The sequence below is a fragment of the Gavia stellata genome, chromosome 1, assembly GCF_030936135.1.
Source record: "Gavia stellata isolate bGavSte3 chromosome 1, bGavSte3.hap2, whole genome shotgun sequence".
NCBI lineage: Eukaryota > Metazoa > Chordata > Aves > Gaviiformes > Gaviidae > Gavia > Gavia stellata.
In genome coordinates, this window is record NC_082594.1 from 71519018 (window position 1) to 71541922 (window position 22905).

At 46.5% G+C, this 22905-nt stretch overlaps 1 protein-coding gene across 1 annotated transcript in view; it reads right to left on the bottom strand.

Moving 5' to 3' along the window:
• NPAS2 (neuronal PAS domain protein 2) overlaps positions 1–12106 on the bottom strand; it is a 107975-nt gene extending 95869 nt beyond the window's left edge. Inside the window, exon 1 of the mRNA XM_059832962.1 lies at positions 12059–12106. The gene's annotated coding sequence lies outside the window, so the exon portion shown is untranslated. The remainder of the gene's footprint in view (positions 1–12058) is intronic.
• Between the last annotated feature and the right edge of the window lie 10799 nt (positions 12107–22905).

Consider the following 22905-nt stretch of genomic DNA (forward strand, 5'->3'; position numbering starts at 1 on the left):
CCTCTTCTTGGGGCCAGGTCCAGATAAAAAGTTGCCTCCCAGCAGAACAGGCCCCCTTGTAGCATGCTGATGTTCAGATGGTATGTCCCTCTGCTCAGCTGCTGCGCTACTGCGATGACGGCTCCCTTTCCATCCAACCCATCCTTGCTGCACAATACGTGAGTCAGACCGGGGATGTACTCAGCCCTTAAATATGTGCTTAAGTCTCTCCATATTCAGGAGAGAAACTCAGATGAAATTCTGAGCAAATGTGTAATGAAAAGCATGTGCCTAAGTGTTTACCTGAATAAAGCTGCTTTGCTGAATCTGTGCTAAAATGTCAAGCGCACGTCAGGCGAGCTCAGGATCTTCCACTGCGCTCTCGCTCACAGAGCCTCTGCCATGAAAAACACTGTGTCCCCAAGGGGGAAAAGTTTTTCCTGGAGAGCAGCCCAGAACGAAAGGAGCCATCAGATCAAAGATAAGTCTTACCTCCCCCACTACACCCCTCACTTCCCCAAACAGCGGCTCAAGGCGGAGGAAAAACCAAGAGATTTTTTTCTAACAGAGAAATGAGAGGTTCCCCCATCTCCCACTTGCTTTCTCCAGTCAATGCAGCTAGGAGCAATCTGTTGCTTGCTTGGAAGCTCCTCGACCGCGAGATGGGAAGTCACGAAGTGCAGGAGTCAAGTTATTTATTGATACCTCCCGCCTCCAAGCCGCTTCACAGCTTGGCAGTGCGCAGGAGGGTTTTCAGATTGACCACAGCAGGCTGACCTTTCCTCCTCCTCAGACAGAATGGTCTCCAGCCCCCGCGATTCAAGAAGCCATGGATACTTTTGTTCATTGGCCATTATTCATTCGATTTGGGAGACCAAGCTGTTTAAGCTGAAACTTCTCAGGGTGAAGAAAAAAATGTTGCACATTTTACATTTTCTCTTGCAAATACGAAAGCTTGCTGCAATCTTCAGATACAATATTTATGAATTGGTCTTTCAGCCAAATCCATTTTTGCATAAGGATACACAGCTGCCGGTACCCAAAAGTATGATACTTCCCAAATATATCTTTGCCATTTTTAAAAATCATTCTAGAGGCTTGAAAATAATATTTCTTTCATTGTAAGTGAAATCTCTAGTTCTGATGTTTCAAAGACAGTCTGAAATTAGCCGGTTTTTGTTTGTGTTTGTTTGTTTGTGCACAAGAATAATTGATTAAATCAGCACAAGCGTAACTGATTATACACTCTAAGAAAAGTACTGAGGAATTCAGCTGCAAAACGAGCAGCATTGTGAAGAGCCATACCCAATTTTTATGCTTACATCTCTGACATGGAATCCCCTCTTAATTATACAGTAGCAAATTTGAAATGTGTCATCACCTCCCACCACTGGATATCTCGATTTTGAATGAATGTAACCTGCATTTTTCAACACTTCTGAGGAAATTTTTAAGATGTCTCTTTCAACTTTTTTTCATGAAAAGACAAAATTTGCATAGAGGAATATTTAAATACTCACGACTTACAAAGAATGTCAGCCCTTTTTCATTAACCAGCGCAATGACCCTCTAGTAGTTTCACACTGAGAAAAAATATGCAGAGAAATATGCCAAGTCTAATGCCAATTAGGACTTTGAAAATATATATATATATATATATTATAGACCAGGCAAACGAAATGTGAAACTCAAAGTTAAAAATTGAACTTATATCCTTCAGTCCTCTGAAAAATAATCTATTTTAAATGGAAATCAAAAAGCTATCTTTATAAAATTTCTCATTCAGCCGACAACAATAAATCTATTGTTCAGATGTGGTTTAAATTGTTCTTTGGAAGAGGGGGGTTTTGCAAAAATCAAATAGAAATTGCATTAAAGAAGAAGAAATGCCTTTTTAACTGGAATTAGTCTATATATATAGCCTGTAGTTTTTGATACATTTTAGGTTTGCCAGAGTAACGGGCAATTGGACACCATGAAAAATTATTTGTAACCATTACAATAAGAGAAAATGTGTTTGTTTATTTAAGGGAGAATAAGCAAGTTTAGTGTTACGCCTTTTACTTTAAGAAGTATGTCTGCAGGGATCCAGATGCTAAGAAACAGTAAGCTGATAACATTCGTTTGAAATGCTACGCTATACATTAAGAAGCTATACACTTACTATTTATTTCACCAGCACGAATTAGGTCTTCTGGAAAATAACTTGAATTTCAGTCAAACTTGCAAGAAATAACAATACTTGGCACTTTCAAAATGCTTTCCATCTGAAAAATGCAAATAATTACGAGGCAGCATGGGGAAACAGAGCCATTGTGCAGGTCACCAACAGAGGCAGGACATCCAGGGAAAGCTCCAATGCCGTCAGGTGTTGCACAGCTGGAAGCACAATGCCTGTGGTGACAAGGTACTGCCTAATGTATCCTAACCACCCAGATGGATCAACACCCCAAAAAGCCTTCGCTGTGGCTCCTCTTTCTGCCAATGATATAGTTAGCACCCCAGAAGCCCCCGCTTAGTGCCCCCCTCAGATACCTGGCTATGAATGGTACCCAGAACTGCTCATAGCCTACAATACTCTCTAAAGCTGCCTCAGTTTATGGATCAGAGAAGTGATGCACAAAAAGCATTATATATATGGTCTAAACTCGTAACATTGCACAGTAGAAGAATCATGAATAAAACCCATTTCTTTGGATATTTCCAGGTTTTTTACCCTCAACAAAACCCCTTTTACACAGACTTCAAAATCCTTAAGTATTTTTTTCTGACTGCAGTACTATGCCAAATATTTATTTTATCAGTTCAAAACTCAATTTACTGCTGAAACCCTGCATGAATACTTCAGAGGGAGTTCTAAGATTCTGCCCAGAAGAGGAGGAAAGATTATAGAGATGAATATTGTGCAAATAAATCTCTGTCTGTATCACAAATCTTAGAAACTGCTTCTTCACCCTAAGGCAAGTACCCAAATATAGGTACCTGTATGTAGAAGGGGTCTAAACAAGCTAAATGGAATTCCTGGAAACATGCATGATGTATATCAACTTTTTACAGTGAAGGTGAGGATAACAGAAGGATAACTGAAAGAGAGAGTGAGACAGTAAGAGGAGAGAAGAAGGGAGAAGAGGGCAAGGTGGGAAGTAGAAGGTCCTAAGGCCTGACTGAACTAAAAATAAAAAAGATCCTAGTGAAGGAAGCTAAAGATTCAAAAATATAAATATAAAAGAAGGAGAAAGAACAGATAAAATACAAGGTGAGATAAAAAATAATTAAAAAAAAAAACAAACACCCAAAACCCCTCAAAACCAAAAAGTGACAGAGAAAGTTTAGACCTTTCAGAAGCTCAAGTCAGTAATTCTTTGTCAACCAAACTCTCCTTGATTTCAGTGGGAGTTTTGCCTTAATGAGGACAGCAGGATAGGCACCAAATGCAGTTTTATTTCTTACACTTGAATAACAGCAAGATACAGCAAGATATTCTGTTGTTGAAAAAGACGATGCATTTTTTAAAGAAATATGGATATTAGGGGCCAGGCAGTATAAATGTAATTGCTATGACTAGCTGAGTTACATCAGTGTGCATCAGCTGACAATAAGGTCCTTTGTGCTGGAAAGAAAGAAAAAAGATGAAAAACCTGACTCGTGCCATCTTGCAAACAATCAAATTAAAGGTCCAGAATTATTCCAGCAAAGTTTCCATTGACTTCAGTGACAGCCCAGAAAACAAGCAAGATTCTTCAGTCCTTCTTATAAAAAAATATAAATACAAGAGTGAATAAGAGTGACCTATTTACGTTTTATCAGTATTGCTCTTGCTGGAATTGTTGGAAATGCACCCATCTGGTTCACAGAACTATTGTTTGATTAGGCTGTTTGTGGGAAAATATCTTTCCCAAATATTGTATTAATATATTGAAAAGGAAGCATAAGATAAGTAGATTGGACAATAAAAAATTCTTCTCAGTTTGGTAACCAAAGATAAAGCAAATTAAAAAAACTTGATGCTCATCTGATGAACAGGATGAAGATTCTGCCTAACTGACTAGTGGCCTTAGTGGTCCACGCAGAAATCATATAGCTGTTTTCCCCTTTATAAATCATAAATTAAAGGAACTCTCACTGGAAGTGTAATTGGAATGTGGGTATGTCTAATTCAAAGCCTCCAATTTAAAACCTTTTACTATTTTAGATGTCAAAACCAGGAACAGACAAAATACCACAAGTAAAATCTGTAGAATTATCAATAAAAACACCAAGGCAGATATTTTGTATGAGAACTAGGAACAGCAGAAAAATATCCTGTCTCCAGCTGATCATGTTGCACACAGTAATAATATTTATTATCGTCAAGATTTTGCAAGCATACCATTCTTATCCATAATATGGGAAATATCATGTCAATTCTCCATGATGTATTAATGAGAGGTGTCCCACCCAAACCAATAAGCCTAGGACACACTTAAAGTTGGATTCATTCAGCCCCTGACTCAATCAGATAACCAGTAATTCTCAGGTTTTGCACAGTTACATCCATCTTTGATTTAGAGATTACAAGTGGGAGCTGCCCTACTAAAATTGCTCTCCAGCTTAAAACTTTGACACACCTGATAGAGGGAAATGAGAGAAAAACACTCTGGTCTGCTCATCAATGAGAAAATGATAATAAATAACCAAACTCAGTTATTACTGTTTGCAGGGCTAAAATTATGCTTGAAGTAATTCATTGCCATCTGTAAGCCTGTTAAAGTTGATTACGATTTTCTCGTGCTGGTTTTCTTCCCAATGATTGAACAGTACTGTCTATTTTCAAAGGAAAAAAATAATAAAGCTGCTGGAATAATAAATTGGTTTTCCCAAGACAGAACGAACCATCGTGATGAACTTTAAGAATGGTTACCAAATTAGAACTGAGAATGAAAAACAAGTACTTTCCTGTTCAAGGTTTTGTTTTTAACGTGTTTTTATTTTTAAATGGATTGAGTGCTGATTACATAAAATTCAAGGCTACCCAGACATCAGACTGCTCAATTGACTGAAAAGTTTGATGACTTCTCTAAAAAGCGAGGTCTGTGTGTGAAATTAAATCAGTATCACTGCTCCGAGATAACATGGTGGGGGGAGAAGTTAATATCGCTTATTAAATAATGTTAAATGAGATCAAACAAGACGTGCAGGATTCAGGAGGGCTCTTGGAGCGCCGGTTGTTTCCCCGGGCTGCTTATGCAACCTTGCTCACACAGGCAGTGTAAGGGCCTGCCATTTTATTACATAAGGTAGCCCGAAAACACAGCTAGGCAGTTGTGAGCTCCATTAAGTGCTATATTGGAGTTTCTGTACCAGCTCGCATCTAGAAACGTTAAGAACCGAAGAAGGAGTTAGGCATTGCCGAGTTTGGGATTGTTGCTGTTGTCTTAATAGCAATAGATCTCATCTAAAAGCTAGCAAATATCATCAGCATGAGCTACATTTGAATAGACTGTGCTTTGACCGTTGCTTAAGTGAACAGCAATACACAGTCTTTGGTTTAGCACAGCTGTGGTAAGTACGATCTAGGGCTTTAAAATCTGCCTCTCAGATGATTAAGCAAATTGTCTGATTTAGTAAACAGCAGTCAATGCACCATTAATGTTTTAACCAGTGCTTAAGTGCAGTGGATAGCTGAAGAAAATTAATTTCCAACCCATCCTCACATTCTCACTTCAGAATTTCAAAGGCTGGTCTTGTACAGACAGATAAAACTGTAACTACAGCAACACCGGGTCAAGAAAAATTACTACCTTGCCCCAAATCCTCTCCCTGACACTGGGCAGCAGCAAAGGCTTGGGAAGCCTGCGCAAGCAGGGCAGGCGTGTAGCAATATTACAGTCTCCCAGCAGAGAGTTCTTCAGCCAGGCATTGTATCTTAGTATTCAATGCCTCTTGGTGGGATTGCTTCCGTGAATATAATTGCTTTCTGAACCTACTTGAACCCAAGAAGATAAGGCTGTCTATCCTTGCCATGCCTGCATAGCTCAGTAATAGGACACCAGGGAGCGAGCTGGAGCACTGTACCCTGCTTTCTGCAGCGCTGCTGAAGTTCTAGCTCACGTCCTGGCTCTGCTTTGGAGCACTTCAACTAGTTTCTTCCAACTAACTCTTTCCACGACAGTTGTGCTATAATGGAGCAGCGAAGGTGCAAGCCACCAGGAGCCTCTTGGCGTTGGGAGCCTAGGGGAGCTGGACACTGACCCACTTAATTTCGTCCAATAGACACGGCCAGGGGGACCACCGGGCTCGGCACCCCCTCTCAGCCTTGGCCAGACATGGGTGCTGAGGGGTGAGTACAAGAACAAGGCACACCAATGGTGATATTTCCTCAGGATACTCACCAAGCTTCCAAGAATTTGCAGCTCAAAACTTCCTAAGCCAGAGGCAGTGGTTTTGTATTTAATAGCCCTTGATGGATTTCTCTTCCATGAACTCATCCAGTCACCTCATTAGCTGATGTAACCTCTCAGCATCCACATCCTGTGGTGAGGAGCTCAGCAGCCTGACCACGCCACGTGAAGGGCCACCTCCTTTTGTTTCCATCCCCACAACTGTCTGCTTCACCCAATGCCCTCCACTGCTGTCGCTGTGAACGGTCATTCCCAGTTTGCCTTCTCCATGCTTTGCATAATTTTACAGATTTCTGTTGCATTGCTTTATCAGCGTTGTCATTCCTCAGGCAGGAGCTGTTCTGTTCCTCTGATCCCCTTTGCTGCCTCTCTCTGAATCTCCTCCCTCACCATTACAGACCTCTGAGGTGGGGGGATCAACAACACACGATACTGAAGATATGGGCACACCATAGCTTATACAGTGAAATAATGGGGGGTTTTTTTATTATTTTCCATCCTTTTTTTAATAATCCCTAAGGTTCCATGTGCTTTTTTTTTTTTAAAACTCACATCTGAGCATTGCATTGATTTGTTTTCGATTTGTCTATGGAAGATTTTATCTAAGCTTCTTCATCTTCAGTGACCAGTAGCAATGAATTTCTATGATTTTGTTTTAGCTAACATGTACTTTCTTCTACAAACTTTCAACCTGACATGCATATTACATTCATCTGACATGAAGACACTCAAAGAGAAAGAGTAGTTGAAATGTCCCAGTAGATGATGCTCTGTCATGCTAGCACTTCTTGTATGTTTTGAAATGACAAAGAAGTTTCATACCTGAACTTCCAAATTCCCATTCTGATCTCAAATGCACATACACAACCTTTAGATTTTTTCCCCACAACATAATTTCACTTGGCTAGAAATCTTCTATTTTATGCACAGATCCCTAAGAACAGTGGTAAATCAGCTGAAAAACACCTTCTGTCACAATCAGGCCGGGAAAAGATGAACTGTTTTACACAGACTTGTGCCCAGGCAGGAGAAGGTGAGATAACCTCCCTGTTCCCACCATTTACATGGTCATATTTGGAGTATCTTAGAGCTCTGGGCATGCTACCTGCTGCACAGGCACAGAAGGAAGAGATGGCATTGCCCCAAAGAGTTTGCAGGCAAAGGAGAGGACAAGGAACAGCAGGCAGGTACTGACGGAGTACGGAGCAAAGCGTGTGGCAATACTATTTCCTAGTGACAAAGGTCCAAGCTTACCAGTGACCTAACTTTTGTAAGAGTTTTATTCTTCTGAAGCCACAGGTGAATTTTCAGACTGAAGCAGGATTAAAATGAGCGTTGGGGGTGCATAAAGCTATTAATCCCAAACGTGGGAGGCAGCATGCAAGAAACACTGATCTCTGCCATGGTCCTTGGATAAAGGAACACAAATGTCTTTACCAAAGTGTAATTAAAAACAACATTTTGGTTGGACTGAGTTGTGCTTCATGGTTTGCCTTCAGGGGGAAGAGACACAGGAAGAGAAGCATAAAAAACAGTACTTACCCCTCTGCCCCCAAAATGTACCTCGAATTTTTGTGTGCAAGGCCAAGAAAGCCCCAAAGCCCCAAAGCCCCAAAATGCCCCAAAATCCCTCAGCCTACTCTCTGACATCTCTGAGCCACCACAAGACAAATGCAAGGAGTGGAGAGTGAACCATGTCTGCAGCTTCTCAGCTGCTTACTCTGAGCATGAGCATACAGGACCACATCCCTTCTCATCGCCTTGCCTTTCCTGCCCTGCAACTCTTGTATTTCTGAATTCAGCTGGCGATATACTGGTATATATATATATATATGTTGTGTGGCGCATAGCTGGTCACAACAAAGAGTAATGGCTTTAGTCCCTCCTCAAAAAACTGTGATATCCCAAATGCACCACTACATAAACAAATCCACCACCATCTATGCATTCTGCTTAAATACTATTACATGGTGTTTCCCTTTCAAACAGCAATCAGTCTCATAAAGAAAAAGTCAATTACCCGATGCTGATTTCTGACTGAATTAGCTAAAATACAAACATTTGCATGGCCTCAGCCTAGTTTTTCAAAAACAAGTTTTAATAAGATCAAAGATCAACAGAAAGCTAAGCCAAATCTAAGAAAATTACTGGTTTTTATACAGACCCCCTACAAAATCTGCAACTCAAGTGCATCTGCCCTAAGAGCCTGAAAGCCAAACTATAAACACAAATGAAAGTTACTTGAATTCTATACTGTCCAGCTGAGAAAGAAAAGCAATGCAGTGCACATAAAACACACATTTGACTGTCATTTTCAACTGTATGATATTTACAATAATCAGTTGTACAGTGATGTAAGTAATCTGATTGCTCAAATCTTACAGTTGAACACAGGCAATGATTATTTAAATCATTACATTTGCTGTGCAAAATGTCCTATCCTTAAAGAATGCTAGAGCTACAAATCAAAACCATCAGTTGTTGATCTTAATTTTCCTACCTTATATGAACGTATTACAGTGTAACATCAGTTACATGATTACATACTATTTTTTTCCATGGGGCTTCACTATTTTGGTGTCTTGTTAATATCCTGAGCTATAAATTCTTCCTCCACCTTAAAAAGGGGAAAGCTCACCTTAGCCTACCGCAGCAGTCACCAACTGGGTTGAGTCCTTTAGGTTCACAGCATTAAAAACTAGTGTGAGACTTAATTGGGCCATACAAAGTTACTGTGCTGTCCATGGCAAACGTAGTGCTAGGAGAAGGTGGGCAGACACTGCGGTGGAAGCCTGAGACTGGCCCTGGTGCCAGGTCCTGCTCCTTGGGGTGCTGTCTGATGGTGGGGTACAGGACAAGGAGGAGAACAAACACATGGGCTCAACGTGACTCCAGAGCCTGGGCTCCACAATGGATATAGCTCCTCCCCAGGTCCAAGTAGTCCAACAGTAGTTGCTCCTCATGGCAAGGAGACAGAAACAATTTCTGTGAGGGGACCATGGGAGGGGTGAAGAAGCGGAGGCAAGGCCTGAAGAACACGGCAGGTAGTGTGAAGAGGAAGATGAGAAGGATGAAAAAGCAGTAGTACCATGACCTGATCATTGAAAGACTGGAAACCACTGCTTTTGTAGGCTCAGCTCTCCTGTCTATGTCCATCTCAAGTCTCTCATCACCTTTTTCTGCCCACCGTTCCTTCTCTTGGTCTGGGTTTTCCACCACTACCTACAGTTCCCTGCACCTTGTTCCCAAGCTTTGTCATCTACCACCCCATCAAGTCCTTTGACTTAATTCGAGGTCCCTGCTCTTCACTTTCCCCATGCCTCCATCACCAATACTTCCTCTGTTTCATTCTAGTCCCACCATTTCTTGTCACCACACGTGTGAATTAAGCAGATTCCTCCTCCTTCTCCACCCTGCCCCTGCATCAGCAGGCATACCCTGCCACAGCTGAGACAGTCTTTAATACTCCCTCCTTATGGTGCTCACCGTAGCAGTAACATCTGGGAAGAATAACTGTGGGGGAAAGTCCACTCAGACCTCCAGCCACCAACTGGAGTGCTCTCATTCTTCCCAGGAAGATGAGAAGTTGCTCAGCTCCTAACAACGCTGGGGTGTTCAGCGTGCTCCATGCCGAGAGCATCTTCAGCGAGTGAGTGAAATGGTCGACATCCCTCAACATCCCTCCACCGAGAGTGTGCAACCTGAGTGTGGTGACAAAATGATAACTGAGAGAAATTCTGGAAGATTTTCATAGGCTCAACATAAGGCACACCCCCATCACAAGACTGATCCCAAGCCAAGTATCTTTTTCCTGCTCCAAAACACAAAGCCACAAGAATTCAACAGTCTCAATGAAAGTGTTTCCTAACATAGCCAAAACATGCAGATTCACAGAAAAAGAAAGATCAAGGTCGCCTAATGCAGGATGATGTATACCTAAAACATCTTTGTCAGATACGTGGCCAAAGAATACATTTCCCTCTAACCACATTCTCAGAAATAGCTGAACCATTTTATCTGAAACTTCTCAAAGAGAGTCTGTCTTCAGCAACCACTCAACCTGGAAAATGTCAGCCTGGTTTTAAGCTTAGCAAATGCATAGGCACCTGAAAGCAGAGCATTGTACTGGAAAGCATGAGATAATTTTAACTGTGGACAACATTACTGCCTATGAGGAAACAACAACTCCTTCAAGTGCTCTCGGATGCTCTAGGCTAGAAAATGGGGCAATAACTGTAATTCTGCAAAGTCTAGTCTGTGGGTTCAATCCTGCACACGTGCAGAGCGGCACCTTTTATTCGGGAGGAAAGCAATTTTAGGCAAGCCTAACGTCTCCAGGCTTCGGAGCAGGGCACAGAAGTGCTGCCAGCTTGGGGAATCACCCCAACCAGGCGCTGGATACCTGGTTCTGGAAAACCTTCGTTTTCACATGTTCAGTGAGACAGTGCACAGCTTGGCAATTACGTTCTCCAAATACTCCTGTTTCCAGGCCATCCCTGCAGAGCAACTCCGTATCAATATTCATCTACAGAAATGCATGCAGGATTGGGCCCTCTGCCAGCCGACAGCTCTCAGAATCGGACACGGATCAGCGGGATGAGCTGGCTAGGTGTGGAAACTGTGAACACTAATTATTCAGTATCACCAAACAAACTAAACCCACGGTGGGATACAAATTAACATGTCACACTGGGGTAAGAGACATAATTTTCCACTTCAAGGGGCAGCCACTTGTTGAGCTGAACGCTCAGGCTAGCCGTGCCCGTCCGAGGGAACCCTACAACCCTTCTGGAGATTTAGCACCGTGAAAAGATTAAAGTTCCTCTGCTGGCTGTAATGCTTATAACCACTAATTATTTCTGAGTCACTTGAGTGAAAGTAAACCGCCATCCTGTAGACAGTTATGGAGCACGGGGGCAAGTTTCTGGATGAGCGTGCTTGTTAATTGACAAATCAGGCTAGTGACCATCAAGGAAAACACCACCGCACAACTCTTCGTGCGAGAAGTCCTCTGCTGCTGCTCAGCCACGGATTTAACGCTTCCCCCTGTTCTGCACACCGAAGGGAAACAAGCGGGAGCCCGGCGCAGGGCTGCGGCAGCAGGGAGGCTCTTCCGGCACACAACACAACCTCTGCTCCCACCAGGAGCCTTCACCCATTCAAAAACCCCACTGGTCTTCCTGGAAGTTTTCCTTGACCAGACCAAACACTGCCTGGTCGCGTCGCTGACCCTGTTCCAGACTAGCCTAAACGAACCTCCAACGTCAGGGAGCACACCAGAATGAGATGGGGAGGGGGGATAGAGTGGGGGGCATTTAATTCTCCCAAAGGGAGGGGCCAGCCCGGCCTGACCCCGCCAGCCCGGCCGGGACAGACACGCCGCAGACGGCGCACGCCCCGCGGAAACTTTCCCGCGGCAGCGGCGATGCCACCCCGCACCGCCGGGCACCGCCGGGCACCGCCGGGCACCGCCGGGCGCCTCCGCCACCTCCGGGGTGCGTGGGAGCACGGGGGACGGAGGGGAGCTGACCCCCATCGCCGCCGCGGAGGTGCCACGCGTGGGCGGGCGGCCCTCGTGGGTGCCGCGGGCGCGCGTGGGCGGCGCGGGGGTCCGCGGGCGGGCGCCCCCTCGCGCGGGTGCCGCGGGTGGGCGCTCCGCGGGGCGGAGGGAGGGCCGGGGCCGCAGGGCCGCGCGTTACCTGGGGTGCCGGTGCTGCGGGAGCGCGGCGGGGACGCCCCAGTCGCTGCCGCCGCCGCCGCCGCTGCTGCTGTCCGCGGTGGCCACTTGGGCACGGGAGCCGCCGCCGGTGCCGGTGCCGGTGCCGGTGCCTGTGCCGCCGGGCTGGATGCCGCCGCTTTTCCGGTGCCTGCCGGTGCTGCTGCGGCAGCGGCCGCCGCTGCTCCAGCCGCGCAGGAGGCCGGCCTCGGGAGCCGGCAAACTCTTCCTCGCCGACGAGGAGCCGGGGACGCTGCCCGCCTGCTGCCTGCCGCCGGTGCCGGTGCCGGTGCCGTGTCTCATGGTGCGCGGGGCCGCCGCATGCCGCGCTGCCGCCGCCCCGGGCGCCGCGGGACCCACGCGCGCCGGGGCCAGGGGCTCCGCCGGCAGCGGGAGGCCGCCGGGAGCCCGGGCTGCCGCGGGGGGGGGAAGAGGCCGGGGGCCGGGGGGGCTGCTGGCTGGGGCTCCCGCTGGGGCATTAAGTTGGACGCGCGGCCGGGAGAGGCAGGGCGGGCGCGGGGGCTGCGGGGCCGATAGTTCTCCGCGAAGTTGGAGCCCGGCGGGCGAGGCGGGGGCATGCTCTCCGCCGGCCCTTCATCGCCGCCCGCCGCCGCCTCCCCTCGCCTGCCCCCGCCGCCGGGCCGCCGCCCCGCGCCCTCAGCCGGCGGCGCAGGGGGGGCGCGCCCCGCGCCCCGCGCCCATGGGCGGCCGCGGCCCCGGCGGCTGGCGGCGGCTCGCCCGCGCCGGCTTCCTCCGCCGCTCGCTCGCCTCCCCCGGCAGGGAGGCGGGGGGCAAGCCCAAACCCGAGGCCGGCGCGCAAAATGGGTCAGGGAGGGGGAAAGGGAACCCGGCGCCCGCCTCCCCCCTCCCCGCGGCGGGCTCCGGGAGGGCCGGGCTGGGGCGGTGGGTAGCGAGAGGGCTGCGGAGGAGCTCTGCCGCCCCGGCTCCCTGTGCACAAGTGCAGGGAATGTTCCACTGACCTACATATTTTTCCAAACATACGTGACCTTTTTTTTTTCTCTCTCTCTCTTTCGTTCTGTGGGAGGAGACAGGCGAGGATCCAAGAAAAGGAGAAGCTGGAAAGAGAACGAAAGGGGAAGCAGGGGAAAAGAAATAAATAATAAAACCCTCAACCAAAAAGCCAGCCCCGCATCAAGGATGCTTTCACAACGCCTCGAGCAAACCCCAGCGTGCCCGCCTTTGCGTATGCCTATGGCGACATCCCTGCGCCCCGGCAGCCGCCCCCGTAGCCTGACCCCGGGAGCCCACGCCACGCCACGCCACGGCAGCCGGCCACCGAGCCGCCGTCCCCGCCCGGCAGGGCTGCGCCCGGGTGCCCGGCCGCCGGCTCTCGGGGCGGCCCGGCGGGGCCCCGGCTCGGCTCGGCGTCGCTCGGGCTCGGCGGGCTGGGGACGCCTGCGCCAGGACCCTGCGCCCTGCCCGTGCCCGCTCCGCCGGCGGCGGCGGTGGTGGCCGCGGTGAGCCGAGCCGAAGCGGGGCACGGCAGCGCGCTGCCCCGGGGCGGGTTCCCGGCCTCCCCGGGCACAGGCAGGAGCTCCCGATTTGGTTATGCAACGACGCACCGGCAATTAGAGCAAAACCTTGACAGAGCGCGCTTTTTTTTTTTTCTTGTTGCAAAGTAGGTCATTCTTTTTATTCCCCACTTCGCATTATTTTTTTTGCCTAATGCTCCTCCTGCAAAGTGGCCAGTGAGAGATAAGGAAGCGTGCTGGAGCCTGGGAGGAGCTGCTGATTCGGGGGCTTGCTTTCGCCTCGCCGGGCGTTGCTGCCGACTTCTGACGGAGGCCGCGAGCGGGGTCCGGGGTTGCCCTTCTCCCAGAAGGAGGGCAGAAATGGCCGGGCAGCGGGGGCACCCCGCCGCCTCCCAGGTCCCGCTCCCCCGCGCCTCCTGCCAGCGGCAGCGCCGGGCCCTGGGCCCTGCCCGCCTCTCGCGGGCCCCGCCGCCCTGCCCGGCTCTCCCGGGCCCCGCCGGCTATTGCCCCCTGCCCGCTGTCGCCCTCGCACCGCCCCTGCACTCGGGGCTTGCTGGCACTGCTGTGTCCACCCGGCCGAACCCCTCCCTCCCCCTTGCTGTGCCAAAGAAACACCAGGAAGGCACCTCTTCCACCCGCGAAAGGGGTCTCCCCCTGGGATATAGTATTCGCCTTTTAGGGTAGTTGCGTTTTTTGTTCAGAGGAGGGATTTCCCGGGGAGGGAAGAGCCCCTCTAGCTGGTGTAAGCTTTGTCCCCACCAGAAGGGCCTGGCTGCGCTGCCGTACCTGTGCCAGCAGACTTTGTGTGGGGTGGTGGGGGCTTGTTTCCCCATCTCCCCCCGTCCATTCTGCCTCCCTTTTAAAGACACGTTAATCCTTGCAAAATACCAGCCAGCGCAGACCTCTCTGCCCACACGGGGTGTGCGTGTGTGGGCACAGCGTGTGGGCTGAAGGTTGCTCCAGCTACCTGGCTCCAGCGAGGAGCCGTGCTGCTTCTCCCACTGCCTTCAGCACCCAGCTCACCCAGTTACCCCACCGTGATGCCCGGCTCCACCCGTACAGCACATCCAGCCAGTTCTTCGATCCGATTCAATCCCAAATGCAAATGTTAATAATTACAAAGTATGGAAAAATGTTGCGCTCTTTTGCTGAGCACTTTTACACCGTACTTTATACAACAGGCATGACTAATGTTGAAAGGGTAAAGTTGTTTACTTTTAACCAAGATTAAATACAAAACTTTGAAAAGCTCCTCCCTTCCTTTGGATGAAACCCAGCATTTTTTCCCATTTGGAAATTGTCAAACAGTGGTTAAACAATCCTTTGGCAAACAAGTAGTGCCTGAGGGAATAAAGCATCAGATACATGGGGAGTGGAATAAAAGACATTTCTGTTCCTGAGGTATTTTTCTTGTGTTGCACAATGAAGTATAAAATCTCCAAGCCTTGTAAGGTTAGAGAAAAGGAACTTCCCATCATTACATACACCACATGATTTGATACTCCAGTCTTTTTGAAAACCTACCAAAACTTTGCCCCAAAACCAACCCTACGCTTGCAAAAGCTGGGAAACCAAGTACCTTGAGGAAAATACCATGTTGAGAAAGGCAATCAGCGAGACACAGGGGCATAGGGGCAAAATTACATCTCCACCTTGTTTTAACAATTTCCCTGTGAATTTTGAAGGACTCTGCTGCACAAGTGAAGAACTGAGACTGCTTAAGGTTTGTTTCTTAATTCATTCCCTAGGTTACCAGTGTAAACTTCAATTAGGGCAACAGACAGCAGATTGGCTGAGGGTGAGGCAGGCTTTTCCCAGCACATACCTGAGTCCCGTTGTGAAATACCAGCCATTCAAAACATGCAGCCTTTTGGTCCGGTGACGCATGGAAAATAACCCAATACTGTCAATACTGTGTTTGGTTTGGAAATTAACCAAAGGGTTATGGTAGATGTCACATGTAAGAACTTTAGGGAAGGAGCCCAGCCTTCAATTTTAAAAAACTTAAATCATTTTATAATCATGAAATATCAGTAAGTAACTTTTCAGACACCAGGACCCTGTGATCCAAAGCTGCAATCCCTTTTGTTTCGACTAGAATAGGCTGGCCAACCTTCGCGGCCCAGAAATGACACAGCAGGGTTTTCAATGGGCCGCAAACCACAAGCTAGGTGCCTCCCAGGGTGGAGGGACGAGGGGAAGAACAGGAGAGGACAGCGGCTCCCCCCGGACCCCACTGCTCCATTGTGGCAAGCCCGTGGGAGGGATCTGGAGCTGGGTGCTAGTTCAGCCCAGATGTACGGGGTTTAACTCTGCTGGCTTGCTTTCTCTCACTGCTAGGGATTCGGACTATGCGGTGCCACCGCCGCCGCGTGATGTAATCCTCAGTGAAGGAGCTACCTTGGCCCTCACGTGGCTCCAGAGCCACAGCCTGGCCACCACAACCTGGAAGCATCTGCATTACCTGTACAAGATCGATGCTTTTAACCTTTAACTGATGCAAGTACATATTGTGGGGAAATAAGGTGCAATTTGCAGCCGATAATTTAAATGTGAAGCCTACATTTGGATTAGTGTTTGTCTAGAAGTAAAAAGGGTCCCCCAAATAATCATTCTCTAATCAACATAAATGGCAACAGTGGTGTGAAAGTCAGGGATGGCACTGTGGGAGGGAGGGGCGTGATGGAAAAGAATAAAGGACCCTTAAAGACCTGGCCAAATTGCACTGAATATGAAACTATTCTCTTAAGTTTTCAAGAAAGTAAGGAGATGGACAAGGATTAATTTGATTAATATTAATTAAGGGGCAGGGCAGACCTTGGGCCACTTGCCTCCCTACCTTCCACACTGAAAGAGCGAGCAACAGGGATGAATACATGGCAAATAAATCTAGTGGCTCCTGTTAGTTGAAGGAGTCGCACCAGCCGTGGCTGGTGGGAGCTCTGCGCTGCTTTCCAGCCGGGCTGGCTGGGGGAGGTGAGCACGGGAGCACGGGAGCACGAAGATAGATGTGGGAAGCTCCTTCTTTGGGTAACACACTTCTGTATCCAATTTTGGCAGAAATTTCTGCAGAGAGGAATGGTTTTCAGAGGATCAGCATTATTTTTCATTCTGTGGCTTACAGCTTCCTGAGGGAGGGAGAGGTAGTGCGTATTTATCAACCAGCAGCACAACCTCTGAATCAGGGAAAAGCAGAGAGGTGCCACAGAGAAATAGACTTCAGATGCATCCTACTGCTGCTGCCCCAAGCGCTGGAGTAGGATGGCTGATGGGTCTTCATGATGTCTTCAGCTAGAAAACCAAACTCCCTGTTTTTCTGCATGGTTATTACAAGAGAAGAGCCAATTTGCTGATTTGAACTTACCTTAGTCTGATCTATTTTGAAGCAAAAATTGATCCATTGCCAGGGTTTTCATGGAAGAACAGTCATGTATACAACCTACCTGAGGGTTTGACTTTCCCAGCTTATATTAGAAAGGGTTTGCAGGTTTTCTTTAAGTGGTTAATGCAAGGACTGGGGAGGAAGAAGGCATGGGTTGAAAAATTAGTGACTAAACATTGAATAGACTTAACGTCTGGAAGGGCTGAAATTGCTGCTGGGTGCACAGAAAGCCCTAAAGCTTTCTGCCTGGCAATCTTGTGGCTGAGCATTTACAGCCTTCCTGTGAAGCAAAACAGTTCTGCAGCATAAGCTGTACATATGCACTCAATCGCCGTGGAGCCTACTGTATGTGTGTGTGTGTGAGCCTGGTGAGCCAAAGCTCAAGGCTGTGGAAATAATTCCTTCTCATATGGGAAAGAGATGATCCACTTATCCTCTGGCTGACAGTGGCCCTTGTGCCACTGCACCTCTTGGCTCATACAAGACCTTTCGTTCACTTGCGCAGGACGGGAATACATCTCATGGCAAAGTTTGTTTTCAGTGGGACTGTGCTGGTTAATACGAATAAGGAATTATGGTGTGGCTGTACCTGAGAGAAAGGCTCTGGTCTGAAATCAGGCTGATGGAGCTTGTTCAGTTTTGAGAGCTGTTCAAGAAAATGAAGTTCAAACTCAAACCCAGGAGTAAAGGGTTTGATATTTTTCTCTGAAAGTCCCGGTGAAGCAGAAGATAATAAAGGGTTGTAGTGCCACAACTGAATTAAGAATGGCTGGGAGAAGCCTCAATGCAAACGCAGCATCTTCGGCTTTACCTTGACTGAGAAAAACAACTGCATTAATGTTGGACTGCGGTAGCATTTTTTTGGCAAGACATGGTCCCTATGGGTCTGTACAAATATTTTAATTCCTGGCAGGTTTCACAGAGACCTTCTACCTCTTCCAGAAACTCTTGCTGAGCAGCAGGAAGGTGCAATGAGAATGAGCCATTGCCTGTCTCTTCAGCCTTATTCCCCTCTCCGCTGACTTCAGCAGGAGATGGGTTAGGCCTGGAGTTCATCCTCACTTTCAGGATTCTGCACAGTTTTCCAATTCTTTGCTAGTGCTCCCTCCTCTCTTTTTTTCCTGAGTACTGTTCTTGCTCACAACCTTGGAGTTACACTACTTACCACCACACACTCGCTCTTTCAAATTCTTCTCCGCTTGCTTTGATTCTGTGCAGCACTGTACTCTTGCACCCACCTTAAGCTCATTATGTTATTATTACTAATGACACATGTTAGTAAAAATATGGAAAATTTACATGGGAAAGTTAAGTAAATAAGAAAGGAAATATAAAAAAATCTTCAAACTCAGGGGACTATGGATCTGCCCTCACACATACAGCTCCGCCATCTATGATTTTCAAAGCAGTAAGCAACTATCAATATCGAGGCAGCGTAAGCCTGAATTTAGCTGCTTGACTTTAAAAAATCAGCTCAGAAGATTTTGTTCCAGGATGTTTGTAGCATACGTGCTCAGATCTTTCTCATTGTCTTCTCTTATACAGCCCCTACGTGTGAGGAGGGACTGTGAGCACCATTGATTCTGACCTCCTGAACAAATCCAGGACACAAAATTTCATCTTAGGGCATCTGGCCAGGTACCTTATTGTCATGTTTTAAAAAGACATTGATCTTGACTTACTTAAAAAAAAAAACAAATCAGGTTCATTTCTTCATTGACTCTTTCAGTGTTTTGACTGGTGTTGCTTCAACTGCAGCAGTCAGTAGGCACTAGATGTCAATGAGGCACTAGGAGTGTTCTGCAACGTGCTCACCCCTGTCTGAGCAGATGCTAAATTCCTGGTAACAATAAAAAAACCCCTACTGAGTTAAATCAAGCATTTAAAAACAATTTACTTCGCTTTTTAAACTCTTAGTCTGAGCATAGTCATACAGTTAAAAAAAAAATAATTTTGGAAAACATTTTTCCTTTGAGTTATATTCTTTCCTTTCTATGATGTCAATGAAAATGGGCTGCTTCGTGGACTGCTCTTCCTTTTTTGTGGCAGTCAGCTCCTCTCCCTGATATTCATGCAAACACGGTTCTGATTTCATTGTAAGCACCCTGAGAGAACGTCGAAATACAAACAAAACCTTGAAAACAATTTTTCTAATGCAAAATCAGGTGAGGTGTTCTGTTGGTTTTGCAAAGTCAGAGCTTTGGCTGTAAAAACTTGGAAGGTGTATTCGATCTCCATTGTTAGGGCAGGCTGTGTACAGACACGGCTGCTAGCAGAGGCAGTGCTATTCCGCTTGCCCAGAGCATTGCAGGAGGGAAGGAAGCAGGGGAAGAGAAAGTGTTAAAAAGGTAAATATTGACTCAAAGAAAGGAGACATAAAGGAGAATGTGGGAGAACTGTAAATGAGCCAGAGAGGATAGAGAAAAATTCTTCAGCAACTGTAATTAGGTTAGATTTCAGAAGTAATTGCAGAGTTCCAGCATCAGCAGATACTGTAGGCAATATTTGCCCTCGGCTGCATTTGCAGAGAAGGCGGCGAGTTGTTTCAGCCCGCAGGGCCTGATCCTGACGTGGTTGCACCGACTGCGCACAGACGCGAGCCCAGTGCAGCAGCCGATGTCCTGCCTCGCCCGGCCACTGGAAGTGGGAGCAGCGTCAGGCCGGGAGGCTTGCAAGGAGTGGGAGCAGTGGGCGCAGAAACACAAACACAGCGGCGTGTGTGGATGCAAACACACGGCCTAAGAGGAAGAATATGTATTTAATGGAGTTGCTGGTGCAAATCTGTGTTAGCAATTTAATACTGAATAAAAGTTGTTTAAACTATCACCAGTGCCTGGCTGATGCCGCCTCCTTTGCAGAGGGTATGGGGAGGTTGGGCTGGTACCTACCTCCTCGCCACAGGTTGGAGCAGTAATGGATGTGGGAATTTCAGTCCCCTCCGCTTCCTTTAAGATGTACTCCTCCTGTATAAAACCAGATTATATAGGCTTTCTGCAGGGAAAATAGATTTCACCTTTAAGTCTTCTGCAGAGGTTTTACATTAGCAGTTCATGCACCATCAGAAAATCAATTACCATTCGTATTACATGCAGATGAACAGCACAGAGTAATGGAGAATTCATTTTACACAATGCTTTTAATAAAATGCTAAATACAGCAAAATATTTTCCAAAGGGCTATTTATAGGCTCTGTGTGGGAAGTATGTCTCCGAGGGGAAGTCTGCACCTTTGTGATTCATACGAGGAGTGAGTCTCAGCCTTCTTAATGCTAACATTGGTCAAGCACATATTTCTGCCAGGGTGGATTAAAGACTACAGCAGTCCATCATCTGTATTGCGATGGCTGTAACTTCACATGGAAAAACAGTTCTTTTAAAAAGAAGAGTTTCATAGGTTCCGTTGTTGCAGTGCCAGTTATTGCAAGACCCTCAAATAACTGACTTACTCCCCCATTCTTGACACTCTTATAATCTTTTCCTGTTCTTAATGTCAAAGCAATTTGCTGATTAGATTTGCTGTGTGTATTTCAGTAAATCATTGACATCAGCACCTACAAACAGACTTATCTGCAATAACAGCCCTATTCCTACCTGAGTTTGTGGATTTAGCTGGGGCAAAGAAAGAGACTTAGATAGTTTTATCAGGAAGTAATTATGAAAATAAGAACAGCAATGCAGGGCCAGACCAAAGTATGCTGCCTCTAACTGTGGCCTGAAAGAGAAGCCTGAGGAAGTGAATAAGAGTAGCACAAGCGTGCACTTCCCTGGAGTGCTCTCTCAGCCATCAATAGTTTATGCTCGGGAACTTCCCTTACGCCCATGTAACCACCACAGGCAACATCTTCCTGCAGGGAACCCCACAGCTTAACTATACACTTTATGAAGAGCCATCTGGTTTTGCTCATTTTGAACCTGCTAGCTTTATTTGGCACCCTTTCATTCTTGTTTTGGAAAAGAAGGGGAACAATCAGTCCCTCTCCACCCTCTTTATGCTACTCATGGTTTTATAGGCATGTGCCATATCCCCTGTCAGCCATCATTTTTCCAAGCTGAAGAGCCAAAGCATGCTTCTTTCCTCCTAGGAAACCGCTCCATGGTTTTGATCATCCTTGCAGCTCTTCTCTGAATGTTTTCTGGACTCAAGGTATATTTCGTTTAAGGTGAGGACCAGGACTGCACGTAGTATTTAACAGGCAATCCAAGTGGGCACACACTAAACCTTTCTAGGTGCGTGATGGTGTTCTTGTCTTTCCTTTCCTTCCCTTCCCTTCCCTTCCCTAATAATTGCTATCACAGTGCAATGGCTCTTGTGTCTTTAAATCTTAGATTCATAGTACATTTCAGTTACATGAGCTCAAGAACAGGTTTTTCCATTCACCACTTTTTTAATAGCCCTACTGAATCCAACCCAAAATAATAGAAATTTGTCTTAACTTATCTACAGATTTAGCTCTATTGAAAGAAAAGAATGGCTAGAATATTCCTAAGGAGAAAATGTATTCTTATTCACTGTAACTTCCAAGATTTCTGGAGGGGCTATATTTAAGTTATGTACACAAAAATAGCCATGCTGAAGGGGGGAAGAGGGATCAATCACAGAAAACTGGAAGAGTAGAAGGAAATGTTTCAAAATGTTCTAAACTTGTCAAAATAAATGTATGATAGGAAAGAATAGATAATATAAAAAAACACCTTTGACAATTTCCCTGCGATAGAATGTACTCCCTTCTTTTAAATGTTTTTGTTAGAGCTAAACACCATGAAACCATGAAAACAACTAAAACAACAGATAAATCCTTCTGCCAGTTGCTATTGCAATCTATTACTTGCAGGAAGGAAGCATGTTTATTTAAAAATATCCTCCTTGCCCTTAAAGATGTAGTCAGATGTTTGTATTACTTGAAAACTGTTGTAAATATAATAATTACCCAGATCCTTTTTCATTTCGCAATCCTTGCTAGGTATATTATTTTATGTCTTACAAATTTAATCTAATCTGGACTGGTGCTGTTGAGTAAGACTGATACGGTGCTATAGAAAACCATCAGTGATGACCTAAGCTTCAGTGTGACGTTTCCTCCATCCAGGGTAACCGATACATATTTCCCACCTGACCCCACCAAGCAAACCACTGAAGCCCACACCTGACGTCTGCTCTCAGGTTTTCTACCAGTTCCTTCTGCAGCGGTGGCCCGTACTCCTTGCTGGCACCTGGGGATTAGTCTGACAACCTCAAGCCGAGTGCCACTGGGTGCAAATATTGAACCTGTGCCTTAAAATGTTGCTCCAAAGTTGTGCCCAAGTATCTCCAGCTGCTTTATGAGAGTGAGTGAAATGGTCTGAAAGCTTCATTTCAATTAAAATAATCTCTGCTCTAGCTCTACTTGCCACAATTGGCAGTGACATTCAGCTTTCAAAAGCTGATGGCAGTGCTGTGTTGGCAGGAGTATGCTGGCCTGTTCGCTACTTCTGAGAAGAGCAAACAGCTCTGGTCTGCATCACACAAACAGAACTTCATCTTTTCGAAACCTTTGATCTGCAAATTTCCTACCCCTACCACTCTGTCTTGGGTTAGATATTTGGAAGTCTTATGTGGAGATGCAGACTTTTCTTTGGGGCACGAGGAGCTTTTGACTTTTCCCTTTCTTTGATTATTTATTTTTAGAAAGATAGAAAGCAAAGATATTTTCTGTGAGCATGCCTGCCCTAGGCAGCCACTATTCACAGTGGAAGCTGAGTAGCACTTTGCTATTCAAACAGAAATCTGAGTGTGTTGTACAGCTGCAACAATACAAGAGGGGCACGGGAAGATGGCATGGAGCCGTTCCTTCCAGCCTGGTAGAGAAGGAAGCTTTTGGAAAGGCAGGTAGACAGAAAGGTATTGACAATATATTGGCAAGGCATGAAGCAAGGGTGAAGTAGCCATCAGCAGACATGTGGGGCACTGAGAGGAGAG